The sequence below is a fragment of the Camelus dromedarius genome, chromosome 8 (assembly GCF_036321535.1).
Source record: "Camelus dromedarius isolate mCamDro1 chromosome 8, mCamDro1.pat, whole genome shotgun sequence".
Lineage (NCBI taxonomy): Eukaryota > Metazoa > Chordata > Mammalia > Artiodactyla > Camelidae > Camelus > Camelus dromedarius.
The window spans coordinates 62,770,785-62,788,073 of NC_087443.1; the positions used below are offsets into that span (position 1 = coordinate 62,770,785).

At 35.6% G+C, this 17,289-nt stretch overlaps 1 long non-coding RNA gene across 1 annotated transcript in view; it reads right to left on the reverse strand.

Annotated features, from left to right (window-relative positions):
• Window positions 1-548: 548 nt before the first annotated feature.
• LOC116155899 (uncharacterized) overlaps window positions 549-17,289 on the reverse strand; it is a 293,324-nt gene continuing 276,583 nt past the window's right edge. Inside the window, exon 3 of the long non-coding RNA XR_004139802.2 lies at window positions 549-643. This is a non-coding gene — a long non-coding RNA (uncharacterized LOC116155899). The remainder of the gene's footprint in view (window positions 644-17,289) is intronic.

Below are 17,289 nucleotides of genomic sequence, written 5' to 3' on the forward strand. Positions count from 1 at the left end.
AAAGTCTCCTTTTCCCTCCTTCTTCCCTCTCCCCTATTTATGGGCTTATGTATCATCGAGGTGTATCGCTCCATATTGGGCAAAACGGAGTATATCTAAGGAGTTAACTGTGAAAGTCATTTTTCTCCTATTAATAGAATCCATCATCAGCTCAAATAAGTTTTCGTGAGTGTGGGATAAAGAAAGCTGAGGCTTAAGACCCCTTATTTGAATGGCCCTGTTATTTTCACTTTTGACATCACAAACCTTTTTTTGGCCCAAAGTAGATTTTTTTTTTCCACTTCTCTGCTTATAATTTGTCAACAATCACCAGCTTAATTTGTCCTACTTCCTCTCTCCATATCATCTGGGGATTTAAACTTGCCCTATTGATTCTCTATCATGCAAATCCTTCCTATAAACTAATCTATTCATTCAGGAAGTATCAGCAGTTATTAGTAAGCAGAACACACTGGCAAAGTTAAATACTGCAGATGAGTTAGAAAAAGAAGTGACTAATGCACTAATCCAAATTCTCTGTTGGCGGAAAAAAAAATTGTTTTTCTTACCTTTTCTTCTGATAACAGTTGTGTAGGTGTGTACGCGTCTAACGGAGGATTAAAATGCTGGTGACTTCCTTTTAAAACGCATTGTGACTTGGAGCCTAGTAACAGAAGATTTTCATGGTTTCAGACTTTTTTTGAATTGACAAAACAAATATCTCTACTGCAGTTTTCTTTTCAACTATAAAGAGTCTCTGAAGCTGAGTCCCTTTTGTGTAGGCTAACACAAAGGAGCGCTACATAATTTCTGAAAACAAAAACTTACAAAATGCCCCGAAGACTAACCCAACCCACCGTAAAATTCATCCGCTTGTGAAGACACTGTCTTTCTAGGAGAAACTGGCTTCTCCTCTTGCTCTTGAGTTGGCTTTTAACTCCTGCGTCCTGATTGCTCAAGACAAGGATTCACAACTGCCTACATTAGAAACACCTGGCTTTTCCCCAGCTTGATTCAATCAGGATCTAGTCTGGAAACTTGTTGTTCAAAGCGAGGTTTGTGAACCAGGGGCATTGGCATCAGTTAAAGAGAATTTATCAGAAATGCAAAATCCCAAGCCCCACCTCAGATCTACCGAATCAGACCCTGCATTTCAGCAAGACTTCCAATGGTCTGTGCACACATTTAAACAAACAGATGCCTGAGTCTCTTCATCAGAGATTCTGTTTAATCTGCTCTGAGATGGGGCCTGGGCAGCAGTTCTCAAAGTGTGGTCTCTGGGTTAACATTAACATCATCACCTGGGGAAGCCTTAAAAATACAAATTACTGGGCCCCATTCCTACTGAATCAGAAACATTGGGCGTGGGGCCTACTAATCTGTGTTGTAACAAGTATTACAGGTGATTCTAATGCAAGCTAAAGACCAAAAACCATTGCTCAGGAAGAGATAGCAAACTTATCAGTATATTCACAGTTTATTTCCCACATACTACAGGTAAAAAATGAGCTTATAGCCTCGACCTACATACTCAGAACATTATGCATACATGAGATTAAAAATGGTGCACTTCACTGAAGCTTTCTCTTGCCTAAATATGAACCAAGATGAATGTAATTCAAGATAGGCCAACTTGTAGCCAAAGTGAGTGAAGCCAAATTGAAAAATGAAACTGTATTCCTGGTGACAGGGGTGTATGAACTTAACCATTCCTGAAACCTGCCCTATTACATAAGCAAGTGAGTTCCATTACAGGTGAACTGGTTTGAGCTGGATTACATCTTGTTTGAAACATAGAAAATTCTGGTGTTAAGGCATTTTCCACATCCAGTGGAAACATTAAAGAGGACAATACCTCTGATGAGGTTGTACAACCTATAGTTTCAAACCTCCAGTGATCAGAAATTCACCTCCTTCAGTGAAAATTCTTCCCTCTTAGAACCGATTATTAGAAATGCCCTTCCTCTATTGAACTGAACTCTGAAAAAGTTATATTTTACAATCCAAAATGTTTAATTTCCTCTACCACGTATGAAACAATCCTTTAACATTTGAAGATATGTCTGCTGCTCCCCACAAGTCTTCTCTTCTTTGAATAAATATCCTGATTTCCTTTCCATCATAATACAATTTTGAGCGCCCTTACCCATCCTAACTGCTTGAGCCTGGGGACTTAAGAGTTTTATAAATTTCTCTTAAACAGTGCTTTACAAATAGTTTTGTGTTACAAGTATGATCTGACCCATGCAGAGAACATGCCAAATATTCTTGGAATATTAAATTGAACTATGCATAATATAAGTTTCTTCTTTATGTTGCTGCCAAACAATATTTGTGATTCAGTGATTCTCAAATAGGTAGGAGAGAGGTTCCCAAAATCTTCTGGGGAAACTTTTTTTTTTCCTCCAATTTTACACAGTTTTCTCACCCCTCACATTTACTATCATTTGACTGAAAACCAAAGAAGTTTCAAACTGTTCTATAACCAAGATCTGACACTATCACTCTTCTGGTCTAATTGCTTCATTGATTCCTTCACTCTGTAGTTATTTGCAACTTCTTAGCATGTTAATTCAAACTTCTCTACTTATTCTTAGTTATTTAACTTTACTAAAGTTTAGTTTCTGCTTTTATAGGTGGATAATAACGCCCTTATCTTAGGATGGTGCAAAGATTAAATGAGATGTATTATTTGTAATATACATAAACACAATTTCGGTATCTGCATATATTCAGCACTCAATAAATCTCAGCTTAAAAACAATAGCATACAGGGCTTTCGTGAACTCATTTTTATGTACCTTCCCAACTTCATGTGCTTTCAGTCCTTGTATCCTAAATTCCAAACATTCTCAATGATGTATAATTTCTGTAACATGCAGATTATTCTAAAATGCCTCAGTTTCCAGCCAAATACAACACCAAAGTCCTTTTTTTTAGCATATATTTCTATTCTACAACATAACCCTGTTATGCACTTGTCCTATAGTTTCTGTAGACCAAAAGATAGTACGTTACAAGGATCAAAATTCAATTTCACCTCTTCAGATTAGATCCATGATTTCAACATTTAATTTGTATTATTTTTAATTTTTCCCAACTCTGTAATGTATTAATTACATATTCTCCGCCATCATTCTTTAAGCCCTAAATAGGTAGAACACTGAGGGGATAAAGTTTCTGATAATAAGAAGCTTACACTCTAAGAAAGATGGAATTCAATTCAAGAATAATGGCAAAATAAAACACTAACAAGTTAGAACTTCTGTATGATAGAATAAATATATGACTCTGATTATATATGTACTGAATGGAAATCTGAATAAATGAATTATCAGAGTAGGAAAATCTTGAAAGATAACTTGGAGAAAACTATTTTGGGGATGGAATTTCAAGTCCCCACTCGATAAGGACTGATGAACAAGAGAGGAGAAGAGAGAATTACTGTGAGGAGCTGTGTGTGAGAATGGCCGGAGGCAGGGATGAGCAGGCTCTGCATTACTTAATGAAAGTTGATATAAGTCTCCCAAGCTTTATTTTCCCAAGGTAAGTAAATACTTCCATTTGGATTCTCTACCTGTGTTTACCTAAACTTATCAGTAGTTGCCAGAGATTCACGGGTAAAGCCTTAGTGCGTGCTAACTATTTTAGAGATGTCTGGTCTGGAACAATACGTCACTGGTCCACACTTCAGAATTTGCATACCAAAGAAAAATACTGCCAATGTGGGAAAATGTTTTATCTAAATCCTTGGAGATGGGAAAAGGAGAGAATTAAAAGTATGATTAACAAAGACATTTTCATGTTTTGCTCTTTTGATTAATCTTCTCTGTATTGTATGAATACCCACAATATGCAATGTACCATCTGGAAAAATAAACACAGGAAAGCTGCAGGGCTAATGTTTTATAAATCTCTTGATTCCAACATTCTCTGGTCTCTGAAGAGTTATAAAATAGATACAGAACCAGCGTACTGTCTTGTCTTTTCCAACTTTCTGACTCATGTTAACTAGTTTCTGTTATAAAACTTGGACTATATCTGCAATTGCTCAAAACATCTAGATTGGAATATTTTAAGCAATCACTTTTAATATGGTATAATAATTGTTGTAAATATTTTTATAGTCAACTTTTTTTTCTCATGAAAAAATTATACTCGGTAACTAATTTATGCAAAGCTCTGCTAATCACCACTGGAAGTTTATAATGCATTAAGGGTACAAAAACGTGTACACCATTATTAAAACTGCATGACAATGTTGGATAAGACACAATAAAATTCCATTGGTGATCACTGTCAATAAGGAAATCATTGGAAAAGGGGTGAAATTTGAACTATGACTGGGTAGAAAAAATAGCATGATTTTGTTGGGAAGGACTTGCCAGGAGGTGAAAATGGCAGGAGGAAGGTGAAATCTTAACCATGAAATTTTTTCATGGATCCCTCAGAAAACAAACTTGATTAAGCTAGGTAGGATCTGAAATATCAACCCAGTCAAAACTGCTAAAAGACCAGCTATCTTTCGGTTTTGCATTTAGAGGGAAAGTTTTGTTTGGCAGGGCACTTTGTCTGGTTTGAATAATATTGATCTTTAAGTAGCAGAAATTTGTGGGGGGTTTTTGCCTTGCTCCCATAAACTATCTACGCCAATTATACTATAAAATTGTGTTGTGTATAAATATCTAAGAAAAAATAAATTAAAAAGTATATTACTTACAGTAGTGAAATCTTTGCTTAAGAATAGAAAAAACAAGGAGAGCGATTATTAAATATTAAAATGTCTGATAACTCATGACAAAGATTTCACTCGGCTTCCTCTGTTATTACAAAACCATTTTAGACTGAGACATAATACTGAGCACAGCTATCTGCTCTTAATTTAGACAGTAATTCCTTGAGATAGAGCTGAGGGAAAGCACAATTCCCAACTCAGATTTTTTTTCCCCCAAACTAAACGTGGACAGATCTACTGACAAACTATCTATCAAGCTTTTAAAATAAATTGTATCAGTTAATGAATGTATAAGAATACATTGATCAGAAGGCTCTACATTGGTAAGGCATAATAAAAGGTGTGATAACAGGATAGTCTTTTAGGAAGCTGGTTCTGTATGAGTGAGAAATCTCTTTTTTTTTTTTTTTTCAAGTTTTGGGTATTCAGATTATACCTAGAATCTGACACTGGGATGGTAACAAAGAGAAGTTGAAATATATATATAATATATATATATAATATTAAGTGATGTTTTATGTAGTTTTCCTTTTCTGGTCTTCATTCTTATTTCAAAGCATCTGCTTTTTTAATGAATCAGTTGCGATATTTTTAATCCATATAACTCTAATATTTCCTCTTTTCCCTCTTCATTCCCAACGGAGTAATGCAGCAATTACTGTTCAGTGCCTATCCTTCCATGATGGCTTTCCATCCACATATAAATGCACATGTGTGTTTTTCTTTTTCCTCTTTTTTGGATAAAATAGGATTATAAACATATTACTCTGTATATTCTTCTTGTTAACAATAACATGGCCCTCTTACCAGGTCAATACATGCAGACATAACCTACTTTTATTAGCTTCATACTGTTTCATAAAATGAACACCCATAACTTCTTCAAACATTTCCCCTGTGGTGGACTTTCCCCAAGCCAAGTATGCACTGTCACAGTGTAATAATAAACATGCTTAGATACTGATAATTTTATTTCATTTTGATAGGTGAATATGGGATTGCAGAAGCAGAGTCATATTTAGATTTTACGATTATAGATAAAGCCAATTAACTCTCAAATAGCTAGTTGTGGAAATTTATACTTGTACCAATAATCTATGATAGCGTTTCTTTCTGTGCACTTTTTTCATCACTGAATAAAGTCAATTTTTCCATTGTGTCAATGAAAAATGACACATTATTTTAATTTGTGATTACCTAGCTACTAAGGAAGTTGGACATCTTTTCATACATTTATTTCACATTTGCATTTAATTTCTTGTACATTTACTGTTCAAATTTATTTTTCTGAGTGTTATCCTAAAAAATCTGTAGATCTTTGTAAATTAAGATATTAATATTTGTCTATTTTATATTAAAATATATTATATTTATATAATGTCAATATTTTCATCTATTTTTTAAAGTCTTCTTTTTGATTAGTTTAGCCAAAAATCCTAATTATGTCATCTAATCTCTCAGGGTATCTTGTTTACCTGTTTTGACTTCTACTTTATGGCTTCTCAATTATGTGCTTCTCCCTACAAATTTATGCAAATGTTTTCTTCAAAAGTTTTATGCCTTATATTTAAAGCTATAATACATCTGCTGTGTGTCTGTGCGTATGTATACGTGTTGCCTGTGATATGTGATGACGTATACTTTTACACTCTTTGAATTGAGTAACTATTTCAATTAGGATTCTGACATTAAAAAAAGATGGTGCAAACAGCATAAATTAAAAGGTTTAGTAAAATGACTATTTATAAAGATGAGGCAAGGCTGAGGGAAGCCAAGATATAGTGAAATACCCTTTTTCTTCCTTCTACTTGGAGGGACAGGAGGGACAAGAAAGGCAGGAGAAGAGAGTGGTTCCCAGAAACCTGAAGGAGAGGGGCACCCTAAAAGTATGGCCTTCAGCTACTATGGAAAACAGTATGGAGGTTCCACAAAAACTGAACAGAACTGCCATACAAATCAGTAATTCCACTCCTGGGTATTAATCTGAAGAAAATAAAAACACTGATTTGAAAAGATATATTCACCCCAATGCTCAAAGCAGCATTATTTACAACGGCCAAGATGTGGAAGCAACCTAGGTGTCCATCAAAGATGAATGGATAAAGAAGATGTGATACATACATAATAGAATACTACTCAGTCATAAAAAAGAATAAAATCTTACCATTTGCAACAACATGAATGGACCAGAGGGTACTATGTTGAGTGATGTAAGTCAGAAAAGAAAGACAAATACCATATGATTTCACTTAAATGTGAAATCTAAAAATAAGACAAACTTAAGAAAACAGAAACAGACTCTTAGATACAGAGAATAAACTGTTGGTTGCTTGAATGGAGGGAGGTGAGAGGATGGGCCAAAACTGTGAAGGGGACTAAGAAGTACAAACTGCCAGTTAGAAAATTAAGTCATAGGGATAAAACATACATCATAGGGAATGTAATAATATTTTAATAACTTTGCATGGTGACAGTAACTAGAATTATTGTGGTGATCATTTCATAATGCATAAAAATATTGAATCACTAGGTTGTACACTGGAAATTAATACAATATTGTAAGTCAATTATACTTCAAGAAAGAAAATTTGATATCAAAGTATATGTGTATGTTTGGAAGGAAATGTCATTTTTGTGTTGCTAATTCACGCCATCTAGTGAAATGATCTGCTATTCCATTTAACAGTATCTTCTTTAATGCTTGTCTATAGCATTTTATAGATTTCTTCATGTTGGGTGTTATAAATTTCTTTTTAAATTCACTTCTAGGTATTTTATACTTTGTGGTCATTATTGTAATTGTTTTTATTTGCATTCTTGACATACATTATTATTTGAATAAAGAAAACTATTGGGATTTATAGATTTATTTTATAATCAAAAATCAAATTATTTATTAATTTTTATGTATTAGGTTTGCTTGGGTATTTTAAAAACACCAGCATGTCATCTGCATTCTAAATTAATTTTTTTCTCATGTTATGACCTATTTTAAATTATGTTATATTAATTTGATAAAACATCTAATGTATTAAACTATTGAATCAGTATGTTGTATACCTGAAACTAACATTGTAAGTCAATTATACAAACAATATTTATTAGTAATGCTGATTAGTAGTGGTTATAGCAGTAATTCTTGTTCTGATTCAGATTTTAATGAGAATGGCTTTATTATTTCACTGTTTAAGACGATGTTTGCTATTATTGTGGCGTAAATAAATAGGATCAAGTATAGGTAGTCCCCTGCTACTTCTATTTTATTCAGAATATTTTTTACAGTAATTTTTTGTTCTTTAACTTTTTGATATATTTATTTAATAAGTTGCAGGTGTTATTTTTACTTTAAGTATTTGTTCATATTTTGACAGATTATATAACATTGAGCAATACTGGCATTCCTAAAATAATCCGAATTTTCTCATGCTATCCTTTTCTTTAAATACATAATTTATTGATATTTTATTTAGAATTTTCACACCTGCTTTTATAAATAAAAATTTGTCTATGTTTTTGTACTAGATTTTCCATGTTTGAGTGAGACAGTTTGTGATAACCTACTGGAGAATTACCTGGGGAAATTTCCAAATTTTTCTTTCTGTAGGATTATCAGAATTATAAATCAGCTTTCAACTCAATTCCTATGTAACTCTTAAGGAACCTATAATTCTTAAACCCATCAAAGTTTGACACCTTTTAAAGTTTAATTACTCAAAAAGCTCTTCAATTTTTCCTACAATTATTTGTCTATTGTTATTTTATAATTCTTTCTGTACCAAAGAGATATTTATATTTTGTTAAACATCCTTCATTTTTCCTATAGTTTAAATCTATTTTCAAAGGGTTACTCACATATTATGTGGTAACTTTCTACATTTTTATCTACAACAGGTTAAAATTTGTCATTCTTCTGTTGTGTCCATTTGTTTCCTTTTCCTATTTCCTTATTCAAACTGACCAACATTTCAAATGACAGCTACTTGTTGTTTGTAAGCTCTCCACTTTCTTATTTTATTAATGTCTAGTTTTGTCTTTATTTAAAATCTCCTAATTCCTTTCTACTTGGGGGACTTGCTTTTAGTTTTATTTTAGTAGTTGCTTAACAATAATAATTTGCTCACAAGTATAATTTCTTTTTTAATTAAAAGATATTTAAAATTACAAATATTCCTGAGTCTAGGTTTCACTTAAGCTCGTGTTTATTACTATGATCTGTTACTTTCATTAATTTCTAGATAATTTTTAATGCTGGGTTTAACATCTGATATTAGGAAATACTTTTAAGTTTTTTTTTTTTAATTTTTAAGGAGTAAAATTTGTTTCCTTTTATTGACACTTGGAAATTGCGTGTTTCTTCTTTGTTTTTGTTATGTAGTCTTATTGGACTATGATCAAAGAACTTGGCTTATAAAGTACCTAATATTTGCAAATTTAGGTTTTCTTTGCTGCTAATTATATTAGTGATTTTTTTCTAAAAATATTCCACTGATTTTAGAAAAGAATGTATGTATATGCGATCTCTTTGAAAATACTTGATTACATTTTTCATATTTTTGTTTGATTTATGCCTACTGGAGCAATCAAATTCTGTAGAAGACACAAATATACCTCCCTTTATATATTTCGCTGCTGTAAGATTTGGTACAATACAGTAGTGACTGCTATGTTACTATAGATTGTTTCCTTTACAATAGAGAGATACCATTTTCTTTAACTGAATTTAGTTAGTATTCAATAAAACATCGATACTAATAAAGCCAATTTCATTTTCTCCATTTACATTCTGTAGATATAGTAAGGAACAAAATACACGTTATAAATGTATATGTTAGTATGTGGGTGTGTATGTGCTTAGGTAGACTTTTTTCAAGAGCTTTACTGAGGTATAATTGGTAAGCGAAGAACTGCACATATTTAAGGTGTACAATCTGATGGGTTAGGATACAGGCAAGCACTCTGCTAACATCGCCACAATTAAGATAAAAGACACATCCAACATCTTCCAGAACTTCTTTGTCTTTCTTTTTGTTTTTTTGTGGTAAGAACACAACATGAGATCTACTCTCAGAAATTCTGAAGTGCACAATACATGTATTGCTAACAACAGTCACTATGTTAACAGCAGTTCTCCAGACTTTATTCATCTTGCATAACTGACACTTTGTATCATTTGAATGACGACTTCCCAATTCCTCCACTACCCAGCTCCAGTCAACTACTACTGTATTCTCTGCTTCTACATGTTTGGCTATTTTACATACTTCCTATAAGTGGCAAAGTACTTGACAGACTTTTCTCCAAAGAAAACACACAAATGGCCAACAGGTATACGGAAAATATGCTTGACATTATTTTAAGTAAACTTTTAATCAAAACATAATATTCATAAAGGTCAAAAATCCTAAGTGCACAGCTTGGTAAATTATTACGATGTGATTATACTTCTGCAGCCACTAATGAGATTTTAAAATATAGTTTTTTCAGTATCAAGAAAAATAACACTTGTTTCTGATTCCAGTAATTTCTCCTTAATTAAATACTCTTGCATATGTACCTGGGCAGAGAGGGGGCGTGCTTCTGCCACCCCTCCTCCCAAACCCCAACCCGGTGAATACTGCCTTCTTGTGTTCACCCCTCTATACAACCCCATCCTAGTGAGTGTGAATGGGACCTGTGACTCATTTCTAACCAAAGGAAATGGTAAAGGTGAAAAGATGTCACTTGCTGCTTGTTATGTTATATATAACGTCGTGCTAGTAAATTGGCTTTAGAGACTTGCTGCTAGTTTGACAAAGTCAGCAACTATGTGGGGAAAATCCACATGGTAAAGAACAGAGGGCAGCTTCCAGGAGCTGCAAGAAGCATCTGGGACAGGAAGGCAGCTTTCAGCTGACAGCCAGACAGAAGCCCAGATCCTCATTTTTTCCAACCACAAGGAAACAAACTCTGTGAACAAACCGAGTAAATCTGGAAGCAAATTCTTCCCCAGCTAAGCCTCCAGATGACAATGCAACAGAGCAGATACCTTGACGGCTTCTTTGGGATACCTTAAACAGAGCAGCCAGCTAAGTCATGCTTGATCTCTGAACCCACAGAAATTGTGAAATAGTGTATGTGTGTTGTTTTCAACCTCTAAATTTGTAATAATTTGTCATGCAATGATACACGACTAACATACCCCTGTTCTGAATTCTTCCATCATAGTTTTGCCTGTTTAGAATTGCACACCTATTGATATGTTTAGTGTGTGGTCATCTGTATCTGGCTTCTTTAATTCAGTGTTGTGTTGCTTCTCAAGCTCTCTGATGCCTTCATGCATGTAAGTTTTAAAATGTATCTGCTTTTTCCCTTTGTTTTTACAGGAGTATCAGCCTGTCTATCTGCTTCTCCCTTAGGCATCTACAGTCAGTCCCAGTTACTTTACAAGTTAGGGTGCCAAGTAGATGATAAAAGTGCACGCCAGGAACACCGATCTAATTAGCCATCTTCCCTGATTCCCCTCCGTTTTATTTTGTTACTAAATTATACCAAATGACAAATTATACCTGTTATTTCTGAATGTTTGTTTACTTTTGAAATTATGCAGACAAATTTATCTTTAATTCAATTTACAATTTTAATATTTTCCCAAGTTATTTTGGATGAATGCTACTTAGAAAATCCTGGTTGTAAAAAGAGTTTTATTTTGCCACTAGCTCACATGACGTGTTCTCAAAGCTGTAAATGAGCTCAGTGTTCATTATCCCAATGAAAAGAACCAGACAAAATTAAAAGGGTTCAGCTTTGTGCCATCAGTTCAAGGCTCTAATTTGGGGGTTTCAGGCTTCTTGGCTAAGAAAGCTATAGGAATTACATTAATTTGCTCTTGATGAATTATAAAACATTTTAAACAGAAATTGTGTTGAAAGAGGTATGGACTAAGGAAAGGAAAGATTACAGAGAGAGGACGCTAGGAACTGATGGTAACACCGTCTCACATGGCTCCATGCCTGGAGGCGACTTCACCATTCCATTCCATTTTATTTGGTTCTGTGATCAACTGTAGCTTGCCATTTTTAAGGATCATCTGTTCTTACCAGCTTCTTCCTGATAAACTAGGAGATACATATTCTTATCTATGTGACTTCTTGAGAGATGGGTCAAACAAGGAAATGTTCCTTCTGTGGTTAACACAGAATTAAACTTAGATACTATTTCTGGCTCTGGCACCAAAAAAGCTGTGTATCTTTGAATAGGTAACTTCATCTTTCAGGGTCTTGATTTCCTTCTGGATTAAATTATGATGATGATGATAATAATAATAACAACAACAACAATAACAACAACAGAGGTAAGCTAGATGGACCAGATGATCTGATAGACAACTTAAACCTTAGATATTAAGATGGAAAGGGTATTAAACACAATTGATTCATAGTTCTTATCTGCTGTGGGGTAAACTGATGCTAGGTACAGTAATTTATCTCATAGAACCTAGTTAGTGACAAGGTTCCAGTTTTCTCAATTTTTTTTTTTTTTTTTTACTATGACGCTCTAATTTCTAGGTTCACTTATTTAAGCTTCAAAAATATATACATGATGGGGAGAGTACAGCTTAGTGGTAGACTGTCTGCCTCACATGCACAAGGTCCTGGGTTCAATCCCCAGTACTTCCATTAAAAAAAATAAATAAAAACAAATAAAACTAATTATCTCTCCTCCCCCCCCAAAAAAAAACCAAAAAGAAATTAAAAAAATATATATATACACACATAATTCCACATTCTTTTCTAGACAAAAGATAAAAATGTCCAAAAGAGTCTGCAATATAATTGTCAGCGTATTGCAAAATACATCTGGATCTCTTTTTGTGAGCAAAATAAGTTAATCAAGGAATAAACATTTCTGGTTTATGGACAATCTGTGGAGAATTCCATATTTTCTGTTTTTTTTATTTGACAGTATTGAAATATTAAGAGAGACATTGACCGCCCCAACTGAAAGAAATATGTGAGAATAAATTATAACAATATGACCCTAAATATGGTTTAACAGAATTGAAAATTTTTACAATGAGGAGTAATTCTTGGCCAATTTTAGAAAAAGAAACAAGCTAATAATTTTTACTATTTTTCCCATTTAAGAAACAAGTGAATGGATAAAAATAATAATGAAATCCAACTTCATTTTATGGTTAAGAGAATGCTTTCTATATGTAATATAATTTGATTTTCTACCAATCAAACCATGAGAGGTAGATATTGTTCTTGTTACTATTATTATTGCTGCCAGATATAAAATGTATCTGCATTTCTCTGGTGAGAATTTTGCCTCTGTTTTATAGTATCACCAAGAAAACAGGGGACCCCCTATAATTGACTCAAAACATCTAAATGAGCCCAACTCTCTTTCGAGACAGCTGTAATTACTTTGATGAGGTTGCTAAACACCCAGCCATCCTCTCTCTGCAGGATTAAACACAAAAGAAGCAGTTATTTCTCTAATGCCTTCTGCTAACCTCAAGGAAGTGCTTTCAAATGGGGAGGAAAAGTTCATTTTTCTTACAAGCTATTTTAAAAGTATTATTACAAAAATAATTGCAAGTTCAAACTAATCAAAGATGCGTTTGGTTGAACTAGCAAATGCTTAAGGCTAGCATTGCACCGGGGTGCTCAGAGAATTTTATACTTTATACCTCACACTTTCCCTCACTAGCTTCACATGCCTAATTCTCTCCCCAGATCTGGCTGAAAAATCTCCCTATCCCTGCTGGGTGTTGAGATCTTGAGATAAAACCAGTTAACTGCTGGCATAAGCCGCTGACAGGTCCCTGAGGAAGCCTGCATCTGTCAGGCAACGGCTGATCTTCCCCAGATCTCACTCCTGGTGGTTATTATTTTAACAAATAGCCATTTTCACTATGCCATGCCTTATAGGACACCTTCAGCAACACTGATGTGTGCTTGAACATGTGTGTCACAGCATAAGACAGCAGAATGGTTTTAATGAGATATTCTTCCCTGGCCTTAACGACTATTTTCAAGTATGTCTTACAAGGATCCTGCGCAGTGGTTTTGAAAAATTAGATGAGAGAAAATGAAGTTTTCATAAATCAGGGTAGATTTTGGTGAGACATCAGGCAAAATGGCTTGTTTGCCTGAAATAAATAACAGAAATGAGTGACTGATGGAGGCTGAAAACCTTCAGGAATAAAAGAGACAATATCCATTTCAGAGTAAGCCTGCAGGCAGGGCTTGTATTAGACGGTCTCTTCAAATTTTAATCTGAGAAGATGGAGTTCACTTCAGGTATTCATCCTCAGCAGACAGGCAAGGAAACAGGCTTCAAGAAGAGCCTGATTAGAGGATTATTTATTTTGAACACTCAAAGTCACCTTCGCTGCTTTTGAAGAGTTTATAATCTTGTTCTTACATGCACCCCCCACATTTAGTCTATCCCAGGTGCTCAAAACATATTAGTCGAATCAAGTTATAAGGGTATTAACCGTTGCATTTTATTTTATGGTAGAGGTATCTCAATTCTAAAAAGATAAATGAAGGTGGGGAGGGTATAGCTCAGTGGTAGAGCATGTGCTTAGCATGCACGAGGTCCTGGGTTTGATCCCCAGGAACTCTGTTCAAATAATTAAATAAATAAGCCTAATTACCACCACCAAAAAAAAACAAAACAATTTTAAAAGATAAATTATTTGTCTGAGGTCACACAGCAAATACTGAAGCTCACTCCTAAGTTGAAAAAAAAAAAAAGGAGGGGGAGGAGGAGGAGGAAGAAAAATGATCCTGGAGAAGAACAGTGCATGGAGAAGTCCTCCCAGGGAGCCTCCAAGTCAAATCCCCAATAAGAGGGCCTGAAAATCAACGCTACCCCCACAATTCTTTGCTCAGTGACTTTCTAACATAGCAATGCAGCCAAACCTAATATTAGCAATAATTCCTTCCAGAATCCTTTTATCAAGGCCCAGCATTTCATTAGCCTATCAAGCTGGTTGCTCACTTTCACTATTTTTGTTTTTCCCTTTTACCCTAAAGAAATAAGAACCGGCTCCTTATTTACACATCTTGTGCAAAAGGTTTTGCTTAAACACCAGCTTGCTGTATGTGAAGTGTATGTATTTTTGAACCCAAGAGTTAATCATCATCCAATTATCATCTTACGCATTACTTGAGAACTTTGTTTTTCTTGTTTTCTATGCACCTGATGTATAATGAAGGACAGGTGTATGTAAGGGAATCAAGTGTGCTGTTGCCATGTATTTATCAAGATAATGATATTGTCCAAATGGACTTAAGTGATGGATACAAAACAGGCAGATGCTATTAAGATTTAGAAAATAAATTAATCCTTGGGCCTCTTGAGGCATCAAGTCTCTACACAGAAAGAGACTCTAAAGGTCATCTTGTTCCTCTGTAACATCCCCAGTCACTTGATCACTCTATTTATGCTTGAAAAAAGGCAATTTCCAGTCTCCACCATCCTTGTAGGTTTCTCTCACTCTTGGCCAGCACTTCAACTGATCCTAATGGCTTATCTTGTTGGAAGACCCAGGCACTCATCACTGACACATCTGTGCCCTTAATTGTTTTACTCTTTTAAAGTCAAAGTTTTTCAAATATTCATTCACTCTTGCTGCTGACGTCAGAAGCAGAAGGGGCCGTGGGGAACCCCCTAGATTCAAGACATCCCTTTTATCACTATTGTCAGGAATTACCCCAGCTCGTTGTGGTCATCAGGGTCTGGTATTCCCAGCAGTGCAGTGACTCTTTTTTATGCCTGTTCCTCAGGCATAAGAAGCCCAAAGCAATCAGGAAAATAAAGTAATAGCTTAAAATTCCACAGCACTCTTACTGTCTCTAAAAGAAATACTCTTTCTCCCAAGATCTATGACCACTGACTTGGCAAAGCCCGAGAAAGCACCAATTCCACAAGCAGCCCACTAAGAGTAGGCTGCCAAGAACCAATCCTACTTCCACTGCTTGGTTCCCAGACCTGTATATACTAGTTACTACGGACACTGTTGGCCCATCAAATAGACTACATTCTGGTAGTCCGTGCCCCAATCCCCGAGATATTGTTCCCAAACTGTCTGTTTCCCTGAACCTTTAACAATCCATTCTACTCATCTGTCCGCATGATGAAGTTTATGGTAAGATCAGTGTATCTATTATCATGCAATCATTGCCATAGTTTCATTGCTGTAAAAGAGTCCCTTGTCCCGACACAATTTTGTGTGGGCTACCATGGCAATGAACCCAACACTTCAGACATTCTTAAGTGGTAATGGTGGATGCACTGCTGGTCGGGAGGGAAACCCACATATGTAGTAGATGTCAAGTCTCTCCCTTTTTGGGTGGAAGGAATCCAAGTTAACTGACCTGCTACCATGTGGATAGCTGGTGTCTGGAGGAATTATGCCTTATGGAGGGATCATCCTTATAGTGGGTGTAATTTTCAATGCAGTCTGTTCTGTGGCTTCAGAAGATGAAAATCTCCTTTAAGAGCTGCCCAAGAGGTGCTCTGGCTTTCATGTGCTTTGAGTTAGCACTTGGCTATCCTGAACCTACCTTCTTGTTTCAAGTTTTTCAATAAAGAATCAAGCCAATTCACATACCTTATAATTATCATTTCCCCCACATCATTCAAGCCCTCAGTCACTTCCTAGTTGGTGCCTTGCCTCCCTCCTGTACTTCATTCCGATGATTCACAAGTGAAAGCCACAGTGGTAATAACCACCCCACTTATCACTAGCAGTGAGATCCTTATTGTCGTCAGATCAGAGAGTAATCCAGCTCCAAATCCCCATCTCCTTTCTAGAGTCACCCCTTGATGCCAAGGTCTTAGTCTGCCTTCCTGCACAAGGCAGGGTCTCATGTGAAGAGGTAGAAGTTATCCTTTATCGGGAGTGCTATCTCAAGGACCAGACTGAGGGAAAGGAAATTGAGTCAGGAAGCAAGAAGAAACAATGTAATGTTGGATCACAGAACTAGAGTCCAGGAAGTGGATCTCATTCAGTTGTCCTTCACAAGCCATGTTAACTCTGTATCTTGAAAGACCACCCAGAAGGGGACACAGGGTTTATGCACTGGGTTTCATCCATCTCCCACTAATTAGAGGTTTACACCCCCAGTACATGAATTCCTACATTTCTCTGGGTTTCACCAATGCGATCAAAAGGGCAAACGGCCCCTTGTCACACAGAAGACCCAGGCTGGGAGGCACAAACATGAGGCAGATCCCTATCAGGAAGAGCCTCGGTAAAGCTGGTTTGAGTCCATTCTGACAGTGGATGAGTGCATCACACAGCTTCCGCTGAAGTCTCAGGTGAGACCAAGAAGCTCTGAAGTTGTGCATGAACAGTGCCTGCTGCAGTGACTAAGATTGGGAATAGGCGAACGCATTTATCACAAATCATGGCCTCACTGGCTGCCCTGAAACCATCCATCTTAGACAGTCACCCACCCTGTTTTAGAATGCTGCCCCTCATCAAAGGATTGAATTTTCCCCCCAAACTTCCTGGAGAGTTAGAATGACCCTGAGGTCTGCTAAAGGCTGTTAGGCCCTGAGCTGGTGAGTGGGGT